At 50.2% G+C, this 23910-nt stretch overlaps 1 long non-coding RNA gene across 2 annotated transcripts in view; it reads right to left on the bottom strand.

The window, feature by feature from the left end:
- Nucleotides 1–23910, bottom strand: part of LOC139029665 (uncharacterized) — a 39161-nt gene that overhangs the window by 8381 nt on the left and 6870 nt on the right. For both annotated transcript variants that reach the window (XR_011482674.1, XR_011482672.1), the window contains exons 2-4: nucleotides 8283–8349; nucleotides 4082–7155; nucleotides 3215–3458 (exon numbers count right to left, since the gene is read on the bottom strand). This is a non-coding gene — a long non-coding RNA (uncharacterized lncRNA). The remainder of the gene's footprint in view (nucleotides 1–3214; nucleotides 3459–4081; nucleotides 7156–8282; nucleotides 8350–23910) is intronic.

Raw genomic sequence — 23910 nt, forward strand, 5'->3', positions numbered from 1 at the left:
GTTAATCACCAAAGGCATGTTGTCTGTAAGCTTAAATTATACATAATGGCCCATCTCTGGGAACCCTGCCATCCAGGTAATGAGTGTTAAGCTAAAATATCATTGTTCAACTTCTGACCAGACCCACCTGTGAAGGATGGCAGGAAAGAAGAAATCAACACACCGCCTACAGAGTCTAACTGGAACCAGGACTTTACTCCCTCCCCTCTTAGAAGTCTGAATTCTAACACAGAGAAGATGGCTCTTTGGGATATTTATCCACCATCTTCTCGGTCTACTGGCTTCCCAAATAAAAATAAAGTCACTATTCCTTGCCCTAACAACCCCTCTCTCCATTTACTGGTGAGCAGTATAAGCTTGTTTGTGAGTTACATCTCAATAAGGCTTTTAAAAATGTGATAAGTGTAAAAGGTGTTCTTGGGACACAAGGTCTCTTAGTCAAATCTGGGCTCTCCAGAGGATGTGATGGAAGATGCTGCTGCTACGTCGCTTCAGTCGTGTCTGACTCTGTGCGACCCCATAGACCGCAGCTCACCAGGCTCCCCTGTCCCTGGGATTCTCCAGGCAAGAACACTGGAGTGGGTTACCATCTCCTTCTCCAATGCACAAAAGTGAAAAGTGAAAGTGAAGTCGCTCAGTCTTGTCCAACTCTTAGCAACCCCATGGACTGAAGCCTACCAGGCTCCTCCATCCATGGGATTTTCCAGGCAAAAGAGTACTGGAGTGGGGTGCCATTGCCTTCTCCGGCAATGGAAGAGGAGTTAGCGTCAAATGAAGGCAGACAGAAAGAGCGTTTAGGCAGAGGGAGCGTGGCGGTGTGAATAAGTATGGCCTGTTGATGAGCCTTGTTAGATGAAGGGACAGATGGGTGGACAGATGAGTGAATGAATGAATAGTGGAGGGAGGGTGGATAGATGGTAGATGAATGGAGGTGGGTCAGTGGATGCAGTGGCAACATAGGCACGCATAACCTAATTATCTTATCTTATCCAACAGTTATCTCAGCCTTTATGGCGTAGTCCCTTGATGTTTCCGTCAGGAATTTAGGGAATGTCAAAGATGAAAGACACAGTATGCCCCCTGGGGAGTCTGCAGTCCTGAGTGTGGAGTTGTGGAATCACATTACTCTCGCTGCTAGGGGACCTCCCAGGAGAGCGACCAACGATTACATTTAGGGGACAGACAGAAGGAGGAACTAGAGAAGGTGGAATCAGAGAGCCAGGCAGGAACCAGCCTGGGGCAGCCTCAACAATCAGCTTTGCAGGGAAAAAGAAGCCGTGGATCAGGACACCCTCAAGGTGGCATGTTGTCTGGGGAAGGCCCCAGCATCAGACTTAGGAGACCTGCATCCTTTCCCCCTTTCTGCATTTGAATCCCTGTATGACTATAGGCTGGACACTAACTCTCTCTGGACTCCACTTCCTTGTCTCTTTGATAAAAAACTCGCCACCTCACGCCAAAAAGGAGGAGAAAAAGTGGAAGCAGTGACAGATTTTATTTTCTCAGGCTCCAAAATCACCGCGGACAGTGACTGCAGCCATGAAATTAAAAGACGCTTGCTCCTTGGAAGGAAAGCTATGACAAACCTAGATAATGTATAGGAGAGACATCGCTTTGCCCACAAAGGTCCGTATAGTTAAAGCTATGATTTTTCAAGTAGTCATGTATGGGTGTGAGAGTTGGACTATAAAGAAGGCTGAGCACTGAAGAACTGATGCTGTCGAATTGTGAAGTTGAAGAAGGCTCTCGAGAGTCCCTTGGACTGCAAGGAGATCAAGCCCATCAGTCCTAAAGGAAATCAACCTTGAATATCCATTGGAATAACTGATGTTGAAGCTCCAGTATTTTGGTCACCTGATGCAAAGAGCTGATTTATAAGAAAAGACCCTGATGCTGGGAAAAATTGAAGGCAAGAGGAGAAGAGGGTGGCAGAGGATGAGATAGATAGCATCACCGACTCAATAAACATGAATTTGAGCAAACTCAGGGAGACAGTGGAGGACAGAGGAGCTCGGCGTGGGGCAGTCCATGGGGTTGCAAAGAGTTGGATATGACTGAACGATGGAATAATACATGAATGATGACAAATGTGAGCTTGAAAGTTTCAAAGGCCCTTCGGTGAAACGGAGTTAGTGGGGTTTTGAGACTCAGCAAAGCAAGGGCAGAAACATTTCAAATCAGTGCCAGGCAGTGTGGTACAGAGGAAAGAGCATAACCCCTGGCCTTGGATAGTATTGGATTCTCATTCAGCCTCACCCCTTACCAGACTCAACGTCTTGAGCTAGTGCCTTAACTTTCCAAGCCTAACTTCCCTCATTTGCACAACAAGGTTATTAAGGCTTATCTCACAGAGTTGTTGGGAAGACTTAAGTAAACTAAAAACTGTATGGACAGCACTCAACGTATGTCAACTTTTTAAAGTGTTAGTTCCCATCCCCTGATTTTCTCTCTCTCTGCTTAGTGCACATATTTTAGGTCTAAATCTGCACCACATTCCCTCTTCCTCTGAGAAGATCCAGCACCAGGATTGAGCCCCAGCAGCCATGAGTATTACATAACCCTGGTCTGTTGGTCATAGTTGATTGGACTCTGCTAGGTGCCTGAATCAGCAAGTAACATATTTGAGAGTCAAATTTGCTTGAAGAAACAAAGGACAGAAAGAAGGAAGAAGAGAAGTTTCCTTCATGTCTTGACTTAATTTGGTCAGCTTCTCACCAAGGTTTTGGGTACCTCTCTAGATTTATCCCCGAGGCTGAAGGCCTGACTGATGTCATCATATCACAGAAAGTCTTCCCTTTGGTCTGCCCCTGACAAGGACCCCTCTGAAGAAGAGAGGGTTCAGGGGCAGACAAGAGGAAGGACCCTGCTGAGATGTGCTGACCTCGGCCAGGAATGGCCTCCTCCTGCTGGGCCAGAGATTCATGGGGCAGGGTACAAGGCAGCCTTAAGGATTAGGGGTGACACAGGTGGTCCCTGAGGGTTCCTGATAAGGATGCTCAGGACAACAATGAAGACCAGAATCTAAGCCTCTTGACTCCATTTTGTGCAGACAGGCCCTTGAGGGTCCAGTGCTGCTCTGGTGCCAGGCCATGGGGCACCATCTGCTAAAGTAGGTCTGCTCTAGGGCCCCCCCAGGCTGGCTCCCCCATCTCAGCCATCGTGCTCCCTGCTTCAACCCCCCCCCGCCCCCCGGCCGCCAGTGCCTCTCTCCTACCTTTATCCCATCTCCTGGCTGCCGCCACCACCACTTCTTATTCACTCTTGGCTTTCAGTCTCTGCTCTCTGTGTCTCTTGGCTTCTGGCCTTGCAAAAACAGAGCTCTGCCTCTCTCCGGAGGCTGCCTCTCAAACCCCAAGAGGGAAGCACGTTGGCTCCTTTGGTCACTGTTATCTGTGCTCGGTACACAGGGCTCAGCCAGGCTCCTCCCCAGGCCACTGGCCCACCTGTGGGGTGGCTGCCTTTGTGTTGGAAGAAAGAAAGAAAGTGAAGTCACTCAGTTGTGTCCCACTCTTTGTGACCCCATGGACTGTAGCCTACCAGGTTCCTCTATCCATGGGATTTTCCAGGCAAGAATACTGGAGTGGGTTGCCATTTCCTTCTCCAGGAGATCTTCCCGACGCAGGGATTGGACTCGGGTCTCCCGCATTGTAAGCAGATGCTTTGCCATCTGAGCCACCAGGAAAGTCTTTGTGTTGGGTATACATCTTAATCCAATGTGAAAGGGTGGGTCAGTCAGGCAGCTTTATTCTAGAAGGGGCCATGGGCTTGGCAGCTCTCAGAGCATGCTACATCTTTCTCTCACATACCTGGGGAAGGAGCAAATGAGATTGTGGAGGTGACTATGCTTTGAAAAGTATAATGGGCCTGCTGGCACAGAATATCTACTATTCACCACATTAACAAGGCTGTCATGCTGCTGCTCCTATGGAAGTTTTGCTTCCCTAGGACTTGTGGCCAAGGGCAATAGGTACCGATGGCCCTGGTTTGTGATTTCCAAACCCCTCTCCAGGGAAGTTTCTGGGACAGCCAGTCCCTCTCCACCTCCTCCCACTAGTGCTGCTTCTTCGAGAACCCTCCTTACCTGCTTCTCTGCTGCGGCTCCTGTCCCTCTGGGCTCTCCCGACAAGGTGCACAGAGCCCCATACTGCCCGAGCGCTCCCAGGTGCTTGCACTTTAGAGCTCCTTCCATGGGGACCTCGGAACATTCCCAACAGCTGGGGGAAGCAGCGCCCTCTTCAGCCTTGCCCACGGGGAATAGGGGGAGGCGGCCCGGCCCTTCACCACCTTCTAGCTCACATGTTCTGGCCTGTTGGAGAGAATACCTTTTCCTCTGTCAAGGTCCCAAATTCCAGAGAAAGGACCAAGGCTGGTTCAGCTGGGGTCAGAGGTCCATGCCTGTGCAACCAGCTACAGCCAAAGGCCATGTTGGAACCATCTCCACAGAAAGGCAGTGGACAGTTGACAGTGGAGGGGGTCGTCCAGGGCCAAGCCTTCACACGGAGGAACCCGCACATGTCACAGTCCTGTGCTACCAGATCTCTGATCTCTCTCCAGCACTTGAGCCAGTGACCCAGACTGGCATCGGTCACCTGGACTCTCTGCTTCTTGTGGAGCTTCCTGCCCACCTCCGGCCTCGGAGATAGGCTTTCTTCTCTCCCCCTCTTTCCTTTGACTGTTATTCTTTACACGTCAGGGCTGGACTCTCAGCCCCCAATACCCTTCACTTGTTTTGGAATCCAAAGGATGAGGGGCGGGCAGGGTGGCCAGCTGATCAGATGGGCGACCCTGACATCTTAGAGTTCCCAGGCTGCTCTGTGGCTTAGGTCCCCTTCTCCTACCTCTAGATATATTCTTTCCTTCTTCTTTGCTAATAGCTATCCTGAGATAATAATTCACATACAATACAATTCATCACCTGTTTAAAGTGTACAATTCAATGTTTTGTTGCATACTTTGTGTTCACGATTATGAAACCATTACTCCAATTTGCAACATCCCCCTCCAAATCCCCATTAGCATCATTCACTTTTTTTTTTTTGCATCAATTCCTCCCCTCACAGCTATAGACAATCCCCAGTCTACATTCTGCCTGTATATATTTTTCTATGCCCAACATTTCACAAAAGGAATCATACAACATATGGTTTTTTGTGACTGGCTTCTTTCTTTTTTTATATTTTTTATTTTTATTTACTTATTTGGCTGTTTTTGGTTGTCCCATGCAAGATCTTCGATCTTCACTGCAGCACATGAACCCTTGGTTGCAGCCTGTGGGATAGAGTTCCCTGACCAGGGATTGAACCCAGGTCCCCTGTGTTGAGACCACGAGGGAAGTCCCTTGTCTTCTTTCACTTAGGAAGATTTTCAAGGTTTAATCACATTGTAGCAGATATCAGTACTTTATTTCCTCTTATGATGGAATAATATCCCATTGTATGGACAAACCACATTTTTATTTATCCATTCACCAGTTGGCAGACAGTTGAGTTGCTTCTTCTTTTGGGCAATTATGAAGAATGCTTCTGTGAAAATGCATGTAAAAGCTTCTGCATGGACACATTTTCATTTCTCCTGGGTATACAGCTAGGAGTAGAATGACTGGGTCATACAGTAGCTCTATGTTCAACTTTTTGACAACCTGCCAGGCTGTTTTCCAAAGCAAGTGCACTATTTTGCATTTCTATCAGCAGTGTATGAGGGCTCCAAGTTCCCCACATCCTCGCCAACACTTGCAACTACTTGTCTTCTTGACTGCAGCATTGAGTTCTTACTGTCCACCCTCGAAGGACTTGCTCAGAGGCCAGCTCTTCTACGATCCCCTCCTCTCTCCCTGACTTCTCTCCTTGGACTCCCTGACTCCTTATGATTCCATGTAATGGGACCTTTATAAAACTCCAGTGATGCCAAGGGAAGGCCTCCTGCTGGGGCCGGAGTCAGAACCCTCTGGCTCGATGTGGGATTTGAATGGAGATTAGTGAAAGCCCAAGCTAAACCAGCCCTCCAGAAGCTGCTGTCACAGGTGAAAGCTTCCATTAGAACTGTTCCTCTAGGACAAGGGGCTGGCCCTGAGCTTACTCAGGGCTCCATTGATCTGTAAAACAGAAACTCACTTAACTCCAGACAGAGACTTGTCAGGGGGCGGAGCAGTATTTGGTATTCATTCTCCATTATTCTGAAAACAGTACTTAGATCTTTTTTTTTTTTTAAAGTCCATTCTTCACCCTCTCTTAGTGTATTTGGTTTAGGTGGGCCTGGACCCAGCCAGAGGTAATGGCCCCTGTTTGGCCAATCACAATAATGGTTTAGGGCCATGTGACCAAATCTGGGCCAGTAATAACCAGTCCTCGGACCTTTTCTAGATGAGCCAATGAGTCAGCAGAAACACTGATCTGCAGAGGAAAAAAAGGAGGAGATATGCAGAGAAAAGGCAGGAATGGGAGATTGTGTGGCCTCAGGGAGAGAGGTCAAGAGAAAGAGATATGGAGTCAGAGGCAGCCTTTTCATTCCTGTGGTTTCTGGCTGTGCGTTCTGCAGTGGATTCCATGACATTCCCCCTTGTTTTATAATACACCCCATTTTTAGTTGAAATTATTCACTAGTCAAGATTCATTCAATTTTTTACGACATTCAATTTTGTATCAAATTAGCTTAAACAAGAAAAGGGAGATCTCTGGGCACACAACATTGGAAAACTCAAGGGACAAATCCAGGTATGGCAGAATTTAGAACCTCAAATGACATCACTGACAAGTAGTCTCTTTCTCTGTGTTGGCTTCCTTGTTAGGTAGGGTTTCCCAAGAGGTAGACAAGATGGCCCCAAAAAACTCCAGGCTGCATAGAGACCCCTGAAAGACAGCACTTCTTTCCCAGTAGTTCAGTAAGGTTGGAGACAGATTCCCATTAGGCCCCAGATCTGCCACTGCCGTTGGTGCTGTTCGTGCATGCCTTGGTGATGTGTGTGTGCTCAGTTGTGTCAGATTCTTGGCAACCCTATGAACTGTTGCCCACCAGGCTCCTCTGCCCATGGAATTTTCCAGGCAAGAATACTGGAGTCGGTTGCCATTTCCTCCTCAAGGGGATCTTCCCAACTCAGGGATTGAACCAGCATCTCCTGCTGAGCCACCTGGGAAGCCTGTAGTGCTGTTTACTTTCAGCCTAATGGGGTTAGGAGAGAGGAGGAGGAGAGAAAGAGGAAGAAAGGCATAAAGTTTGTTTAGTAGCATCAGCTTGGGGGTCACTGTTCAGCCGCTTTACTTGTGATGCAGCCCATTCACAACCATGGCTGACTGCCAGTAAAGGAGGGCCAATCATGTTCAAAGAATACTCCTGTGCCTGAGACTTTCTGGACTTGAACATGCAAAGACGGGCAGGATTTGGGACAAGGCCTGAGAAGGTTGAATTGTTCTGTCTAGGAAAGTAGGAAAATTTGGAGGGGGTTAATAATAATAGCTAACATTATTAACACTCTGCTGCTAAGGGCTTCCCATGGATTGCTTTATGAAATCCTCACCACCAATCCTGTTATCTTCAACTTTTATTATCCTCAAAGAAAAATGAAACTGATGCTCAGAGAGGTTAGGTAACTCTCATATTATCACATAGCTGATGAGATGCAAAGCCAGGCTCACAGAGTCAGGCCATATGGGAGCAGAACTCTTGTATTTAACCACCGGACTATTTTGAGTCTCAAGGAAGAGAGGTGTGAAAAAGAAGATGAAGAAGTGAGCCAGGATTATTGCACAACACAGGGAATATAGCCAATATTTTATAACAACAAAAAAATGAAGTATAACCTTTAAAAACTGTGAATCACTATATTGTACACCTGTAACTTATGTAATATTGTACATTGGCCATGTCGTTGCTGTTTAATAGCTAAGTCATGTCAAACCGTTTTGTGACCTGATGGACTATAGACCACCAGGCTCCTCCAGCCATGGGATTTTACAGGCAAGAAAACTGGAGAGGATTGCCATTTCCTTCTGCAGGGGATCTTCCTGACCCAGGGATTGAACCCATGTCTCCTGCACTGGCAGGCGGATCCTTTACCACTGAGCCACCAGGGAAGTCCACATCGACTATGCTTCAATTAAAAAAAAATTTTAAAGGAAAAGAGCCAGGCTCGGGAACTGTGTGAGATAAAGGGGTCCATGAAAACTTCTCAGGGGTGAAATTTTGAAGAACAGGACTGTCCAATATCCATTTGAAGTTTTTATTGTCGCACTTGAAACCTTCCCTCTGACTTCCCGAAATCTCCCTCTGCCTGCCTTCCACACAAATACCTCTGCGGTGGGTTTCTGGTGGAAATAGCAGAAGGCGACGGCCACATTCCACATCTCAGTCAGGGCTCTGTGAAAACAAAACAGCAGACCTGGGTCAGAGACCTGATCCAGACACTAAACGAATTTAGCAGAAGTCGCTGCTCTGATGCAGAAGGGAGGGAGAAAACGTAAACCAGAGTGCTCCAAAGCATAGGCGGTATCTTTGCATTCCCACAGGGTGTGGAATATGGCTTTGAACTGATATTTTTGAAATCATAAAGGATGGGGGGGCCCCAGCTTATACATGGGTTATGTACAGAGGGCAAACTGAAGCTGAGAGAGCCCCCAGCTCCCCATTCGCCTTCCCCTGCCCCAGGCAGGCTGGCTGGGTTTTAAGGATCAAGACTCCAGTTTACATGGGGCAAGGAGTGGGCCAGTGACTTAGGTGAGAAAGGGACCAGGGAGGGACTTGGGTTCCTTGGGTCCGAGTGCCTGACCCGGAGCACAAGCCCTCTTGCAGGAACTGACACGGATGAACTTAGGGCGAGTGGGCTGGCTTCGCTGCCTTCGGTGGGGAGGGTCCCCGGGCCTGGCATGTGGCTCTGTCTGCCGATAGGCCTCAACTGGCTCCTGCTGTAAGCCGAGGAGACGGGGGGCAGCGAGCCAGGCTGAACTTGGCCAGGGACTCCGGTGAGAGGCTCAGACCTGCCTGGTAAACTCTGATGAGGGGAAAGTCTGGAACGCGGGGCCCTGATGGGGAGGGGGCACGGGGGCTGTCTCAGAGGCGGCCCTGAGCGGCAGCCAGAGCCGGAGGAGAAGCGCAGGAAGCAGGGAGGTAAACTTGACCCACTGCCCACCTGGGCAGACTCAAGGCCGTTCGGTTCCCCAGAGCAGCTGAGAGATGCGTCTTGTCAGTTGCCAGAGGGGCCAGAGCCCGGCCAGGATCTGGCGGCTGCCTGGCTCTCAGGCGAGTTCCCTCAGCTTTTCCTCCCTCTCCTGAACGTTCCGTTGGCTCCTCCAAGGCTCCCTTCCCGTCCTCTTCAGTCCTGCTTTCCCTCCGAGGCGCCAGCATCCCTTCCATTTGATGACACCCAGATGTCCACCTCCTGAGAGTCCCCGACCTCGTACCCACTCCTGCCCCCGCATTGCCACAGACCCCTCAGCCTCAGAGGCCCCGATTCACACTCCCCACTGCAGCCCTAGGCCTGGGGAGCAAGACTCCCTTCCACAGCCCTTTCTCTCCGTACCTCCCCTGACCCCTAGGAGAGAGCTAGACCTTGAGTCAGGTCCCCAGCTGGTCCTGTTTACCGGTGGGTGGGCGCTGGGGGAATCTGACCCCGCACACGCCTGTGTCTCCCACGTGGAAGCTTCCTCTTCCTGGGCCTGCACTCTCCCTCTGCTGTCCTCCCACCCTGGCTGCAGAGATGGTTGGCTAAGTGTGACCTGAGCTCTCTGCTGCTAGCTGCTTCCTCTCTGGAAAGTCACCCACAAGACGTTGCTGTGTCAGGCCTATCCCACCTGGCCCAGCGAAGGTGATGGCATCCTGAGATTTGGCCTCGGCCTTGGAGGAGAGGTCTCTTTGGTCCTTAAACCAACCTGGGTTTGGGGGCGGGCTCGGCATTGATTTGAGGGTGTTACCGGCACCAACCAATAACAGGGTGACCTGCATTTCCTGAGATAGACTGCCCCCAGACCGTGCAGGGAGGGGTGAGTGGAGAGACAGGGGTCCCACTTCCTGGGTCCCTCTGCCTGATCCATTCAATAAAGCCTCGTTCCATCCTGATTTCTAACCATCTTTCCCCTTCAAATAGGATCCTTTTTTGTGCTCCCCTCATAGATGGTTTATTAAGGACTTTCAGGTCCCTGGGTTACAATTATGGCACAGCTTTATGTTTTCAATAACAGCAACCAGCTGGCCTCTGCAAACCCCTCCACCAGTGGGGAGTTATGCACCTTTGATAGTATTTGGTCCAGTTTCAAACATTCGACAGCTTTTGATTATGAAAGCAATCTTTCTCTCGTTAAGATCTGGTCATTTCAAAACTTCAGGCTCAAATTTGATCCCAAACTTTCTTCTTCCTCCACAAGGTAAGCTAAGCTGGGAGCTCTGGGGGCTGGAGGTGTGAGTGTGGGGTCTGTCACACAGTCACACACACACACCCCTTTCCTCTGTGTGTGAGGTCTGTCACACATACACACAAACACACACTTCCTCTATGTGAGCATGGGGTCTGTCTGTCTCTCTCACACACACACCCTTCCTCTGGGCTCACCCCCAGGGTTGGGGTCAGGGGAGCAGAAGCAGGGAAATGGTCATCCCTCTAGCGGCACCTGTCCAGGCTGTGGTTCCCCTCCTGTGAGCCATGGCTGTGGTGTCTGCAGGTCTGGAGGTAGTAAGTGGAGGCCCCCAGGTCCCTCTGACCAGAGACCCAATCCCAGGCCTCTCCCCCAGGCACAATTGGTCCCTCCTAGACAAAGCTACACCTTCCAGTGATCTCTCAGCCACATCCCTCCAGTGCCGAGACCAGGTTCCAGAATCCAAAGGACTCTACCCTGGCGTGTCATCGCATCCCCCTGTGGTGGCCTTGGAGCAGGTGGCCGTCCATGGCTAAGTCCATACCATTTGGGTAAAGACATGTCAGTCCCCCCTTCTTGCAGTCACCCCCAGACTTTACAGTCAGTACCCGTAGGCTCCCATTTCTCCACGCTGGGGAGAACCACCAGGCACCTGCTCTCCCACCCTCTCCCTACAGGTCCCTGAGTGGGGGACAGAGGCATCTTGTGATTGTTAGCTCCCTCAAAAGGCAAGTTTCTCCAGACTCTGACACTCTCCGCTGTAAACCCACCAAACCTGTTGGTCCTCTCTCCCACAGGGGCCCAGACTCTCAGGGTGATTTCTGGACAAAGATTCTACCGGGACCTCCCGCTGTGCTCTTCTACCTGCCCACGCTGGGCCAGGACCCCAGAGATCCCGGAGTCATCCTAACCACCTTTCTCTTCTCACTGCCCTACGACAAACCTCTCCTAGGCCATCAGGTCCCCCTCTCTGCTCCCTGTTCAGTGTTCAGCTGGGCCCATCTGTTCTCACCTGGACACGCCCCTCGACGCTTCTCCAGCCCAGTTCCTTCCGCCAGTGGCAGAGACCTTCCTGAAACTCCGCAAACGTTAGTCTAGTTATGTCCCTCCCTCTACCATCCTCTGCTAGTTCTCTAATGCCTAGGGAATATTCTAGCTCCTGCTCTCACATTCTAGGCCTCTCTTAACTTGAACTCCAGCTTCCTCTCCAGCTAAGTCCACACTTGTTAGCCACTGCTGGCTTCATCTAGCGCACAGCCTGACCACTGGTCGTGACCGGCCCCTGGCTCTGCGTTGAGGGCTGTAAGGATGAATCAGCAGGAAGGAGAGTGCTGTAATCAATTAGTGATGCCTGCCATGGGCCCTGGCTAGCAGAGCTGCTGGGTTTTTGCCACCCTGTTCTACCCAGGGATCCAACCTGGGTCTCTTGCATCGAAGGCAGATTCTTTACCATCTGAGCCACCAGGGAAGCCCCAGTTGTTCCAAACTGCCCAGCTTTTCCCACCTGGAGGCCACCCTGGACTCTCCATAGCATGCATACTGGGTTACTGCCTCCATAAACTCTGCACTTGTCCCCACCCTTCCATGACTTCGCACATGCCATCCCCCCTGCTGAGACTCCCCTCCACTTGTCCTCCACTGTCAAGTTGCCCCTCACTTTTCCATCTTTCTAGACTTCACTGGCAACCTTGCATCTTTTTTGCCCAGGTTTACACTGTAGCCCGCCATAATTATCAGAAGGCCCTCTTTACTCCCATACAAGTCCCAGTCTGCACTGTGACTTATGTGCACTCACCCTGACTCTAGCACATATGATGCTAAAGGCACCTCCTGTCATTTTTAGGGCTGTCTTGCCAGTACCCAGCCCAGGGTCTGGCACAGAGAGGTATCTTAGACTGGAGTGGAATTAAACTGGCAGGAAGAGAGAGAGAAAGCAGCTGTCAGGGTAAAAGGTGGAGAGAGCTGGTGGTGACTGGCATTGAATGAAGTGGGCCCCTGGGACCCCAGTGGACCAGTCAGTTACCTGCATTACAGGAAGCCGGGGCTTCCCATCAACCTCTCAGCTCAGGTCCCTGGGGGATGGGCCAAGATACAGAAACCCGAGGTGGGAGACTATAAAAAAACTGACTGAGGGAGCCCAGATCCTGCTAGCCCACCAGTGTCATCGGAAAGTAAGACATCTAAAAATACAGCTGCAGACAAACAGGAAGTGGGTGCAGCCAGGAGGCGGCTAAGACACAGCTCTTGGTCTGCACTGCCTGCCCCCCTGAGGGTGTCCTGGCGGGGGCGCTGGCACCCCAGGATCTTTGCTCTGGTAGTGCTCCCTGCTTGGAAGGTCCCTCCTTCCTTGGGCTCTTCCCCTATGGAACTCCCCTTCTGGAAGTTCTCAGCTCCAAGGACACTTCAAGAAAGCTGTCTCTGATCCACCCCTCCCCTCAATCTGGATAGATTAGTTCTGATCTCTCCTCCATGGCTCTGTCCTTAGATCATTATTTCTGTGATCATCTACCTAACCCTGACCAAAGCCCCTCATACAACCTGGGTCAGAGGGCTTGAAAGTCAGGCGCCTGGGCTCAGATTTCCCGGGCGTGACCTTGGGCTGCATGCTCTGTGCCTCCTCTGTAAAATCTTTCCTTGCCTGCAAAATGGAGACAGTTCCAGCAGCCGCCTCTCTGGGTGGTTATGTCGGAAGTGTGCTTTGAAGCATGTCACATGTCTAGAATCTTCCGTGACACCTTGTAAATCACCTTATTATCAGCATTCAGTACCCTTACTTGAATCCTAAAGGAAATCAACCCTGGAATATTCATTGGAAGGACTGATGCTGAAGCTCAGTTCAGTTCAGTCGCTCAGTCATGTCTGATTCTTTGCAATCCCATGGACTGCAGCATGCCAGGTTTCCCTGTCCATCACCAACTCCCAGAGCTTGCTCAAACTCACGTCCTTCGAGTTGGTGATGCCATCCAACCATCTCATCTTCTGTTGTCCCCTTCTCCTCCCTTCAATCTTTCCCAGCATCAGGGTCTTTTCTAAGGAGTCAGTTCTTTGCATCAGGTGGCCAAAGTATTGGAGTTTCAGCTGATTTCCTTTAGGATTGACTGGTTTGATCTCCTTGAAGTCCAAGGGACTCTCAAGAGTCTTCTCCAACACCACAGTTCTAAAAGCATCAATTCTTCAGTGCCCAGCTCTCTTTATAGTTCAACTCTCACATCCATACATGATTACTGGAAAAACCATAGCTTTGACTAGACAGACCTTTGTTGGCAAAGTAATGTCTCTGCTTTTTAATATGCTGTCTAGGTTGGTCACAGCTTTTCTTCCAAGGAGCAAGCGTCTTTTAATTTCATGGCTTCAGTCACAACCTGCAGTGATTTTGGAGCCCCCCAAAATAAAGTCTCTCACAGTTTCCACTGTTTCCCCATCTATTTCCCATGAAGTGATGGGACCAGACGCCATGATCTTAGTTTTCTGAATGTTAAGCTTTAAGCCAACTTTTTCACTCTCCTCTTTCACTTTCATCAAGAGGCTGTTTAGTTTCTCTTCACTTTCTGCCATAAGGGTGGTGTCATCTGCATATCTGAGGTTACTGATATTTCTCCTGGCAATCTTAATTCCAGCTTATGCTTCATTCAGCCTGCCATTTCTCATGATGTACTCTGCATAGAAGTTAAATAAGCAGGATGACAATATACAGCCTTGACGTACTCCTTTCCCATTTTGGAACCAGTCCATTGTCCCATGTCCAGTTCTAACTGTTGCTTCTTGACCTGCATACAGATTTCTCAAGAGGCAGGTCAGGTGGTCTGGTATTCCCAACTCTTGAAGAATTTTCCATAGTTTGCTGTGATCCGCAGAGTCAAAGGCTTTGGCATAGTCAATAAAACAGAAGTAGATGTTTTTTTGGAACTCTGTTGCTTTTTTGATGATCCAAAGGATGTTGGCAATTTGATCTCTGGTTCCTCTGCCTTTTCTAAATCCAGCTTGAACATCTGGAAATTCTTGGTACTATTGGAGCCTTGCTTGGAGAATTTTGAGCATTACTTTGCTAGTATGTAAGATGAGTGCATTACTTTGCCAACAAAGGTCCATCTAGTCAAGGCTATGGTTTTTCCAGTTGTCATGTATGGATGTTAGAGTTGGACTGTGAAGAAAGCTGAGCACTGAAGAATTGATGCTTTTGAACTGTGGTGTTGGAGAAGACTCTTGAGAGTCCCTTGGACTGCAAGGAGATCCAACCAGTCCATCCTAAAGGAGATCAGCCCTGGGTGTTCATTGGAAGGACTGATGCTGAAGCTGAAATTCCAATACTTTGGCCACCTCAAGCAAAGAGCTGACTCATTGGAAAAGACCCTAATGCTGGGAGGGATTGGGGGCAGGAGGAGAAGGGGACAGCAGAGGATGAGATGGCTGGATGGCATCACCAACTCGATGGATATGAATTTGAGTAAACTCCAGGAGTTGGTGATGGACAGGGAGGCCTGGCGTGCTGCGATTCATGGGGTCGCAAAGAGTCAGACACGACTGAGCGACTGAACTGAACTGAACTGAAGATGAGTACAACTGTTCAGTAGTTTGAGCATTCTTTGGGATTGCCTTTCTTTGGGCTGGGAATGAAAACGGACCTTTCCCAGTCCTATGGCCACTGCTGAGTTTTCCAAATTTGAAGTCATATTGAGTGCCGCACTTTCACAGCATCATCTTTTAGGATTTGAAATAGCTCAAATGGAATTCCATCACTTCCACTAGCTTTGTTCGTAGTCCCACTTGACTTCGCATTCCAGGATGTCTGGCTCTAGGTGAGTGATCACTCCATTGTGGTTATCTGGGTCATTAAGATCTTTTTTGTAGTTCTTCTGTGTATTTTTGCCACCTCTTCTTAGTATCTTCTGCTTCTGTTAGGTCCATACCATTTCTGTCCTTTATTGTGCCCATCTTTGCATGAAATGTTCCCTTTTAATCACTAATTATCTTGAAGAGATCTCTAGTCTTTCCCATTCTATTGTTTCCTCTATTTCTTTGCATTGATCCCTGGGAAGGTTTTCTTATCTTTCCCTGCTATTCTTTGGAACTCTGCATTCAGATGGGTATATCTTTCCTTTTCTGCTTTGCCTTCAGCTCCTCTATTTTCTCAGCTATCTGTAAGGCCTCCTCAGACAACCATTTTGCCTTTTTGCATTTCTTTTCCTTGGGGATGGTCTTGATCACTGCCTCCTGTACAATGTCATGAACTTCCGTCCATAGTTCTTCAGGAACTCTGTCTATCAGATCTAATCTCCTGAATCTATTTGTCACTTCCACTATATAATTGTAAGGAATTTAATTTAGGTCATACCTGAATGGTCTAGTGGTTTCCCCTACTTTATTCAATTTAAGTCTGAATTTTGCAATAAGGAGCTCATAATCTGAGCCACAGTCAGCTCTTGGTCTTGTTTTTGCTGACTGTATGGAGCTTCTCCATATTCAACTGCAAAGAATATAATCAGTCTGATTTTGGTGTTGACCATCTGGTGATGTCCATGTGTAGAGTCGTCTCTTGTGCTGTTGGAAGAGGGTGTTTGCTGCGACCAGTGCGTTCTCTTGGCAAAACTCTGTTAGCCTCTCCCCTGCTTCATTTCGTACTCCAAGACCAAACTTGCCTGTTACTTCTGTGAAGAGCCAGCTCATTAGAAAAGACCCTGATCCTGGGAAAGCTTGAAGGCAAAAGGAGAAGGGGGTGGCAGAGAATGAGATGGTTAGATAGCATCACTGATTCAGTGGACATGAATTTGAGAAAACTCCCGGAGATAGTGAAGGACAGGGAAGCCCGGAGTGCTGCAGTCCATGGGGCTGCAAAGAGTTGGACACAACTGAGCGACTGAACAACAACATCTATTACTGGAGGGCAGGGCTGAATTGATCCTCTTGCGTCACCCTGGAGCCCCAGTAAAGTCCTCGACTTGTTTATCAAATGAACACATTTTTTTTTAATGTACCACTTGGTTCCAAGAAAAAGACTTAAGGCCACGCGACAACACGTGCTATTGAGAGTTTTGCAAATGTTAGAGCAAGCTTAAAATGTTAGTTATTTTTCCTAGGCAGCCCTGGTCTCTCCGCATGGATAACCATCCCTCCCCATCACAGGCTGGTGTGAACTAGCAGGAACCCACTACACTGGGACTCCCTCCCTCCCAGAGTGCCTGCCTCTGGTCACGAGAAAAGTCTGTGTCCCAGGGCACTGAATTGAAATGTGCCTCGGGTCCCTTCCTGCCACTAGTCCCAGTTCTGCCCTTCAGCCCTTGGCCTGAGAAAACCTGCAGGAGATTTGAGCACAGGGAACCTGGCACATCTTGGTTGGAAGTGTGGGGTCTGGGGTGGGGGGGGGCGTGGAGCGAGGGCCTGGGGAGATGCCCTGGGCTGGCTGGCCATCCCTCTTCAGGCCTCTGAGGGCAAGTTGGGCATGTGAGGATGACTGAGGTGTGTTTTAGTTAAACCGTTGCTCTTGCTGGAGTCCCAGGGAGCCTGAATAATTGACAGTGTGGTCAGCAGCTGACCGCTGTTTCGAAGCGTGGTGGAAATTGACTGGGTCAACATTTACTGCCCCAGCCCCAGGAGGTCATGGAGGTCAGAGGTGAGAAACACTGCCACGTCCTGAGTCCTAACCAAGCAGTGGGACCCGAGTCAGGCAGACCCATCTCTGTGGTCATCCCCGTCCGTCTGCCAGTCTGTTTCTTCTCTTCTGTGGGGCCAGGAATCTGCTCCCCATGGCAGGTAGATGGGGAAAGTGTCCACAATCGGAACACGGATACGGTGGGCAGGAGGGGTAGGGTGAAGAGTCCGATTTGGGCCTGAGGGGTCTGCCGCACAGTCTGGAGGAGAAGGGATTCTGGAGCTGATGGAGGTGGGACTCCTGGAGGCCACACCACTAAGTGGTCCGGGAAGCTAAGGAGCTGATGAGGGTGTCCAGGGTGAGAGCGGCGCAAGAGGCCTGGAAGGCCACTGACGTTTAAGGAGTGGAGGTGGGCCTGGGAGAGGAGACCCCAGGGGGACAGCGAAGGAGCTGCCCAGGAGGAGCAGTGTGGGGCAAGGTCCGAGTGTGGAAAGCTGCTCAGAGGTTAGAGAGGGTCAGGACTGAACGGGGTCTGTCTTCTGGATCTGGGGGGCTTATCAGGGCCCCCTATGAGGGCAGCTGTCGGAGTGTTGCTGGGAGGGTGGGAGGAGAACCCGATTTCCTAATAGAAGCAGGGCCACGAGGACAGCTGAAGGGTGCCCAGGCACTCACTCACACGGGCGGTACCCAGATGCACAGGGCCCTGCGGGGAGCCAAGGGGCACCCAGACACTCACGTCCATGGGATTCCCAGGTGCAGCTCTGGCATCATCAGGAACACAGGATTTAGACCCAGATCAGCTCCCATATGTACAAGTCCTAAGTTTTTACCTGATAATAATTCTTTCTCAGCCTAGCCCCCGTTGTCTTTTCTAAACTCTTCCCACCACAACGGTCATCCAGAGAAGTCCTACTCACCCTTCAAATCCCACTTCAAATATCACCTCCCACCCCAGGCAATTCCTGATGTCTGCCCACATAGAGTTAACCCTCTCCCCTCTGTACCTTGGACTTTCTTCTTTTGCATGTGCGTGGTTGTTCACTGATTCATTGACAGGTGTTGACTGCACACCTATTATGCACCAGGCACTGTGAGGATCCTGGAGGTTCAGTGGGAACAAGACAAATGGTAACAAACTCCACTTCCAACCAGCTGAAGCAAAAAAAAAAAAGTGGGGAGCTCAAGGAGACAGATTGCTACTGGGCAGGGCCGCAGCTGGGCCAGGGGTCAGGATGCTGCCGGCTTCATCCCCTTCCCCCGTCCCAGCCCATTTTTCTCCTTTCCTCTTTCTGTCTCTGTCTCTTCAGCTTCCTTTCCTACTCAAATTGCCTCCACCCACTTTGTGGAAAACAAAACTACTCTTAACTCACAAGTCCCCACCGGGGGGCTACAACTGTTTCCCCCAGTTCTAGTTTTAAAAAGATAACTGCGGAGAAGGAACTGGTTGGCCAGGTTTGGGTCAGGAGTTCTTGCCTCCTTAATCAATGAGCTGATATTAGAGAGTGAGGCATGTGACAATGACCTCCCTCTAGGGACTGCCTGGCCCTATAGAGTGGAGAGAGGAGCTCAGCCCTGGAAGAAGTAAGGACCTTCTTCCAGTCGGAACTTCAGGGAGGATGGGATGGTCCTCAAACCGGTAGGGGTCTCCTAAGGCGAAGGAGACCTATGTTGTAGATGAAGGAATACTGGTACCAGCAGTCTAGGGGCTACAGTTCAGAGGGTCCTCACCCTGGCAGGGTCCTCACCTCCAGGGCAGAGTGTGGGCCTCTTCTCAGGATAATGGTTTTACATGCAAAAGTGGAAATACATGGGATTACAAAGAATTCCAATTATGCTGATTCTTGAGGAACTTAACTGTTGAAGCAGTGTGAAAACACATTGGAAATTTGCTCTGAAATCTCCTAGAGGGGAGAGATGGGAAACCCAGCCTTTCCCTTGAGGATGGAGGCTGTTAGGCCTGCCTGGGGCCTGGAATGGCCCTGAAGGAAGCTGGCAACCAAGGAGATCCTTGGAGGGAGGGGGTCAATGACCAGGTACAGCAGGCAGGGTTCTTGGCAGCCCCGTCAGTGGAGAATGACTCTGGTTAATGTAAAGGAGGTGTTTGGGAAAGTGTCAGGTGGGGCATACGATCGATGGGGGACTGGAGAAACAGGTTTGACGGGAAGCCGGAGAGTGCCGGCCCAGCCAGGGCCCAGCCAGGGTGCCACGCTGGAGTGTGCCGCTTGCCAGCTGGTCGCCCCGGCTCCTGCTGGCACCTGGAGATGGTGCCATTCTGTGGCAGCGGCCTTTAAAGGCCCACCTGACTCTGGGCCTTTGTGCCACTCCAACGATTTCCAGACGCGGGAGGGTGTGTCCACACTTTAGGCCTTCCCTGGTGGCTCAGTGGTAAAGAATCCGCCTGCAGTTCAGGAGACCCGGGTTCAATCCCTGGGTTGGGAAGATCCCCCGGAGAAGGGAATGGCAACTCATTCTACTAGTCCTGCCTGGAGAAGCCCGTGGACAGAGGAACCTGGCGGGCTACAGTCCGTAGGGTCGCACAGAGTTGGACATGACTGAAGTGGCTAGGCAGCAGCAGTCCACATTCTAGCTGCAGGATACACGTCCCGGCAGCGCGTGGGCTGGTGGCGGTCCTCTCACCATCTGGGGATCCCTCAGATAGATACTCGTTAATCAAAGCGACAAACTTCTGCCACGGCCGGTTCTGAAGGGGCTGTGTGTGTGTGTGTGTGTGCAGGCACGTGTGAGAACTGATGCACTGGGTCATCTTCTGAGTGCTGTTCTGTTGAGAGCCTGGGCCTGGGGTGCTGTGGGGTGACAGGTAACCCTGGGGGGAGAGGCTCTCGCCTCCCTGGAAAAGGAAACACTGCCGGCCTGACACAGAGAACAGGGCCTTTCAGGAAATGAGCCCCATTTCCCCGTTTCTTCTCTGCTACCCTTTAGAGACAAGGGCTGCTGACTCCTGGAATGAGTTAGCCAGGGCCCTGGGAGTCTCAGACTGATCATGGGCGGGGGTGGTCTCTCCAGAGAGAAGACACAGGCATCCAGTGATCAATGGACAGGGCTCAAAAAGATGAGATCTTGGGGCTTCCCTGGTGGTCCAGTGGTTAAGATTCTGAGTTCCCAATGCAGGGGGCCTGGGATCAATCCCTGGTCAGGGAACTAGATCCCACATTCTGCAACTGAGGATTGAAGATCCTGCATGCCCCAACTAAGACCCATTGCAGCCAAATAAATAATAACAAAAGAGATGAACTCTTACTCAGAACCTCAAACTGAGGGCATGGGTGACCTGCATCTCCATTTCAATACTTTCTGCCTACGCAGCTTTCAGCCTAGACCCGGCCAGCTGTTCACCCATCTGTCTCTTCTTCCTCCTGGGCACACAGCCGGGCTACACTTCCCAAACTTCCTTGCAGTTAAGTATTGAATGTGACCTTGGATCAACTGATGGAACATGGACAGAAGTGACTGGGGCCACTTCCAGGCCCATGTTGTTGTTTAGTCGCTAGGTTCTGTTCAACCCTTTTGTGACCCCATAGACTGCAGCCTGTCAGGCTCCTCTGTCCATGGGATTTCCCAGGCAAGAATACTGGAGTGGGTTGCCATTTCCTTCTCCAGGGGATCTTCCTGACTCAGGGATCAAACCCACATCTCCCGCACTGTCAGGCAGATTCTTAATCACTGAGCCTAACCACTGGGAAGCCCAAAACTTTTTATAAAAATCCATAAAACCCTGCAAGCCTCCAAATTTTTCTCCCAGTCAGCCAAAAGCAGATGCTTCTGAGGCTCTCGAGGAGGGTGTAGCCACAGGAGGAGGGAGCTTGGGTCCCTGAATCACCACGTGGAAGGCCCATCCACCCATCACCCACCACAACATCTGCCCTGTGAGCTGGAAAGACAGCTCCCCTGTGCCCCGGAGTGGGGCTTCACTGACACGCTCAGAAGACGACCGCTGAGCCAAGCTGTTCCCTGATCATGGACGAAGCACTGGCCTGTCCTGGGCCTCAGATTCCTTGACTACCAACAAGGACCTACTGTATAGCCCAGGGAACTCTACCCAATAAATATTCTGTAATAACCTATATGGGAAACAAATCTGAAAAAGAATGAATATCTATGTATATGCATAACTGAGTCACTAGCCCATATACCTGCAACAAACACAACACTGTAAATCAGCTCTACGCCAATTAGCAAAGAAGTCACACACACACAAACATTCCTTGACTAAACCAGAGCCTGAGCCGGGTAATCTCTAGGGAGGGACCTTTCCTTCTGGGGCAAGGCAGAATTTTAACTGCATAGTTGCACGCACACACGCACACATATACACCTGCACTGTAAGGAGACCCAGGAATGGTTTCGTGACAGTTTTTCTCAAGACCCAGATGAGGACAGCATCCTGGAACCTTGTTTCCAACAGACATAACTGTAACAAAACCCATCCTGTAGACAAGTAGCACGCAACGACCAATGCCAGTGATAAAATGCACTTGTTTATCTGTATTTTTATACCTTCCTGGGTCATAAAAAGAACTACACTCTAATCAGATGGTGTCCATGCACAGACAGCACTGCAGGGAGAGAGGAAGTGGCAGCTTTTGTTCTTATAACCTTGTGATCCTGTGGGACTAAAGAGCCATCCGTGTTGGCTGTTTTCTCTGACTCCTCCAGGGCTGGGGGAGGGGGTGGGTGGGGAGGGGTGGGGGGTTGCAGCAGAGATGGAACAACAGCGGATGCTGTGGGAGATGGTGTCTTCCCTGGCTCCTGCTTCTGCCCTTTTTTACGGGGACAACGGTACCAGTGAGGCTGCGGTCTTGGGCTGGTACTTCGTCTCAAAGCTCACACTTATCTACCAGGCACTGCTTTATGTGCACATAGTACAAACTCATTTAAACCTCATGATACAATTTCAGCAGGGGGCATTGTATAGATAGGAACACTGGGGCACAGAGAGGTTGAGAACTTGTCCAGGGTCACACAGCCAGCCAGTAAACAAGTTGTCTCACCTAGCCAGTTCTGGCTCCACGGCCACCTCTCTAGGTTGGGAGAAAGATGCTGATCCTTATCACAGAAGCCACCAGAAGCAGAGGAAAGGAGAAAGAAAGTGAGCAGAGACTCGCTGCTGGGTGGGGGCCCCCACGGGACATCTGGCAATGTCTGGAGACAGTCTTGGTTGTCACAAGTGGGAAGATGAGCTACTTTCCTCTGTCTATCCATAGGACAGAGGTCATGGCTGCTAAACATCCTACAAAGGCCCGGACTGTCCCCACCTCCAATAAAGAATTACCCAGACCCCAAATGTCAATAGCAGCTAGGTTGAGAAAACCTGCTCTGAGGTCAGGCAGGCCTGTGACCTCTGCCGTCCTGTAGCTGTGTGGCCTGGGGCAACTGGCTCACCCTCTCTGAGCTTCACTGTCTTTAGCAGAACACTGGGTAGGGTATTAATGAGGCAAAGGCTGACGCATGGGAAGTGCTCAATAAATGCCAACTCCCATTGTCTCCACCCTAGCCTTCCCTGCACTTCCCCATCCTCACCCGTCCCAGGCCCGTCACGTTTCTTGACCAAGAACCAGAACTGGCCCTCCCCAGTGAGCCTGGGAGACTTAAGGAGTTTATATTCCCCTGCTCGCTCCTGGATGTGCCGCCGTCTTCAGTGCCTCTAATTACTTATTTAAAGGCTATCGATTCCTTGGCTGCGGCTCGGAGGCCTCGCGGAATTGCCTGTCTCGCAAAGAGCAGAAGCGCCTGGGCCTCACGGCTGCGGCCCCAAACCTGACATAACCAGGCAGGGGGTTATTTGCGCCCGGGATGCTCGTGAAATATTCATGTGCTGATTTAAATACCGAGGATGTCAGAGCTGGAAAGAGCCAGAGAGACTGTATCAGCAAAGCGTGTCCTCGTCCAGTAGGGCATGCGGTGGGGTTTGGTGGGGAGGGAAGCCAGCACGTGAGGGTTCAAGACAGATACCCAGGCCTCGGGCTCACTGTGTGACCTTGGGTAGGTCACTAGCCCATCCTGGGCCTTTGATTCCTCAACTGTCATGAGAAAAAGGGGGTTGTGAGGCTTAAATGAGGTGGATATATAAGAATAAATGTAGCACAAAGTTGGTCTGAAAGATTTAACTGTGTTTAAAGTCAGCAAGCTTTATAGCTGGTTCACTTTGTTGTGCAGTAGAAGCAAACACAACAGTGTAAAGCAACTACACTCCAACAAAAATTAATTAAAAATAAATAAAAAGAGAAAAAATCAGCGAGCCTGTCTGAGCCTTAATTTCCTTCTCCAGAAATTTCCTGGGACTTACCAGGTGTCACTAGTGGGAATAAACCCGCTTGCCAATGCAGGAGATGTAAGAGATATGGATTGAACCCCTGGGTCAGAAAGATCCCCTGGAGAAGGGCATGGCAACCCACTCCAGTACTCTTGCCTGGAGAATCCCATGGACAAAGGAGCCTGGTGGGCTATAGTCCAAAGTGTTCCAAAGAGCCAGAGATGACTGAAGCAACTTAGTACACACAGAGAAATTTCCTAGGGTTGTTAAAGCTAAATGAGGTGACAGATGTGATTACCTTATACTAGGCAGAGGCAAAAGGTTCGCTGATAAATGTCAAGTGCATTTAACTAACATGTATCAGTGCCCAGGTGCTGTGCTAAGTCCCAGGTGCTGTGTTAAGGGCTTAACAGACACTAGCTCTCAGAATCTCCCAGCAGCTATGGTGGAAGCTATTGTTATTTGAGTCCCACTGTTCTGCTGATAAACTGACCGCTGGGGCTGGGGGCAGAGGAGTCCTCATTTGTAATGTTTGCCAATTTCCCTGATGTAAATAGTCCCACCAGTGTGATGGGCCAGTGTGATGTCACTGAACAGAGTTGAGATGAGATGTACGCACCACTGGATCTCTGATTACAGATGAGGAAACTGAGGCTCAGAGTGGTTGAGAGACTTGGCCAGGGTCACACACCATGATGGTTTAGAACCAGGACAAG

The sequence above is a fragment of the Odocoileus virginianus genome, chromosome 2 (genome assembly GCF_023699985.2).
Source record: "Odocoileus virginianus isolate 20LAN1187 ecotype Illinois chromosome 2, Ovbor_1.2, whole genome shotgun sequence".
In the NCBI taxonomy this organism is placed as follows: Eukaryota; Metazoa; Chordata; class Mammalia; order Artiodactyla; family Cervidae; genus Odocoileus; species Odocoileus virginianus.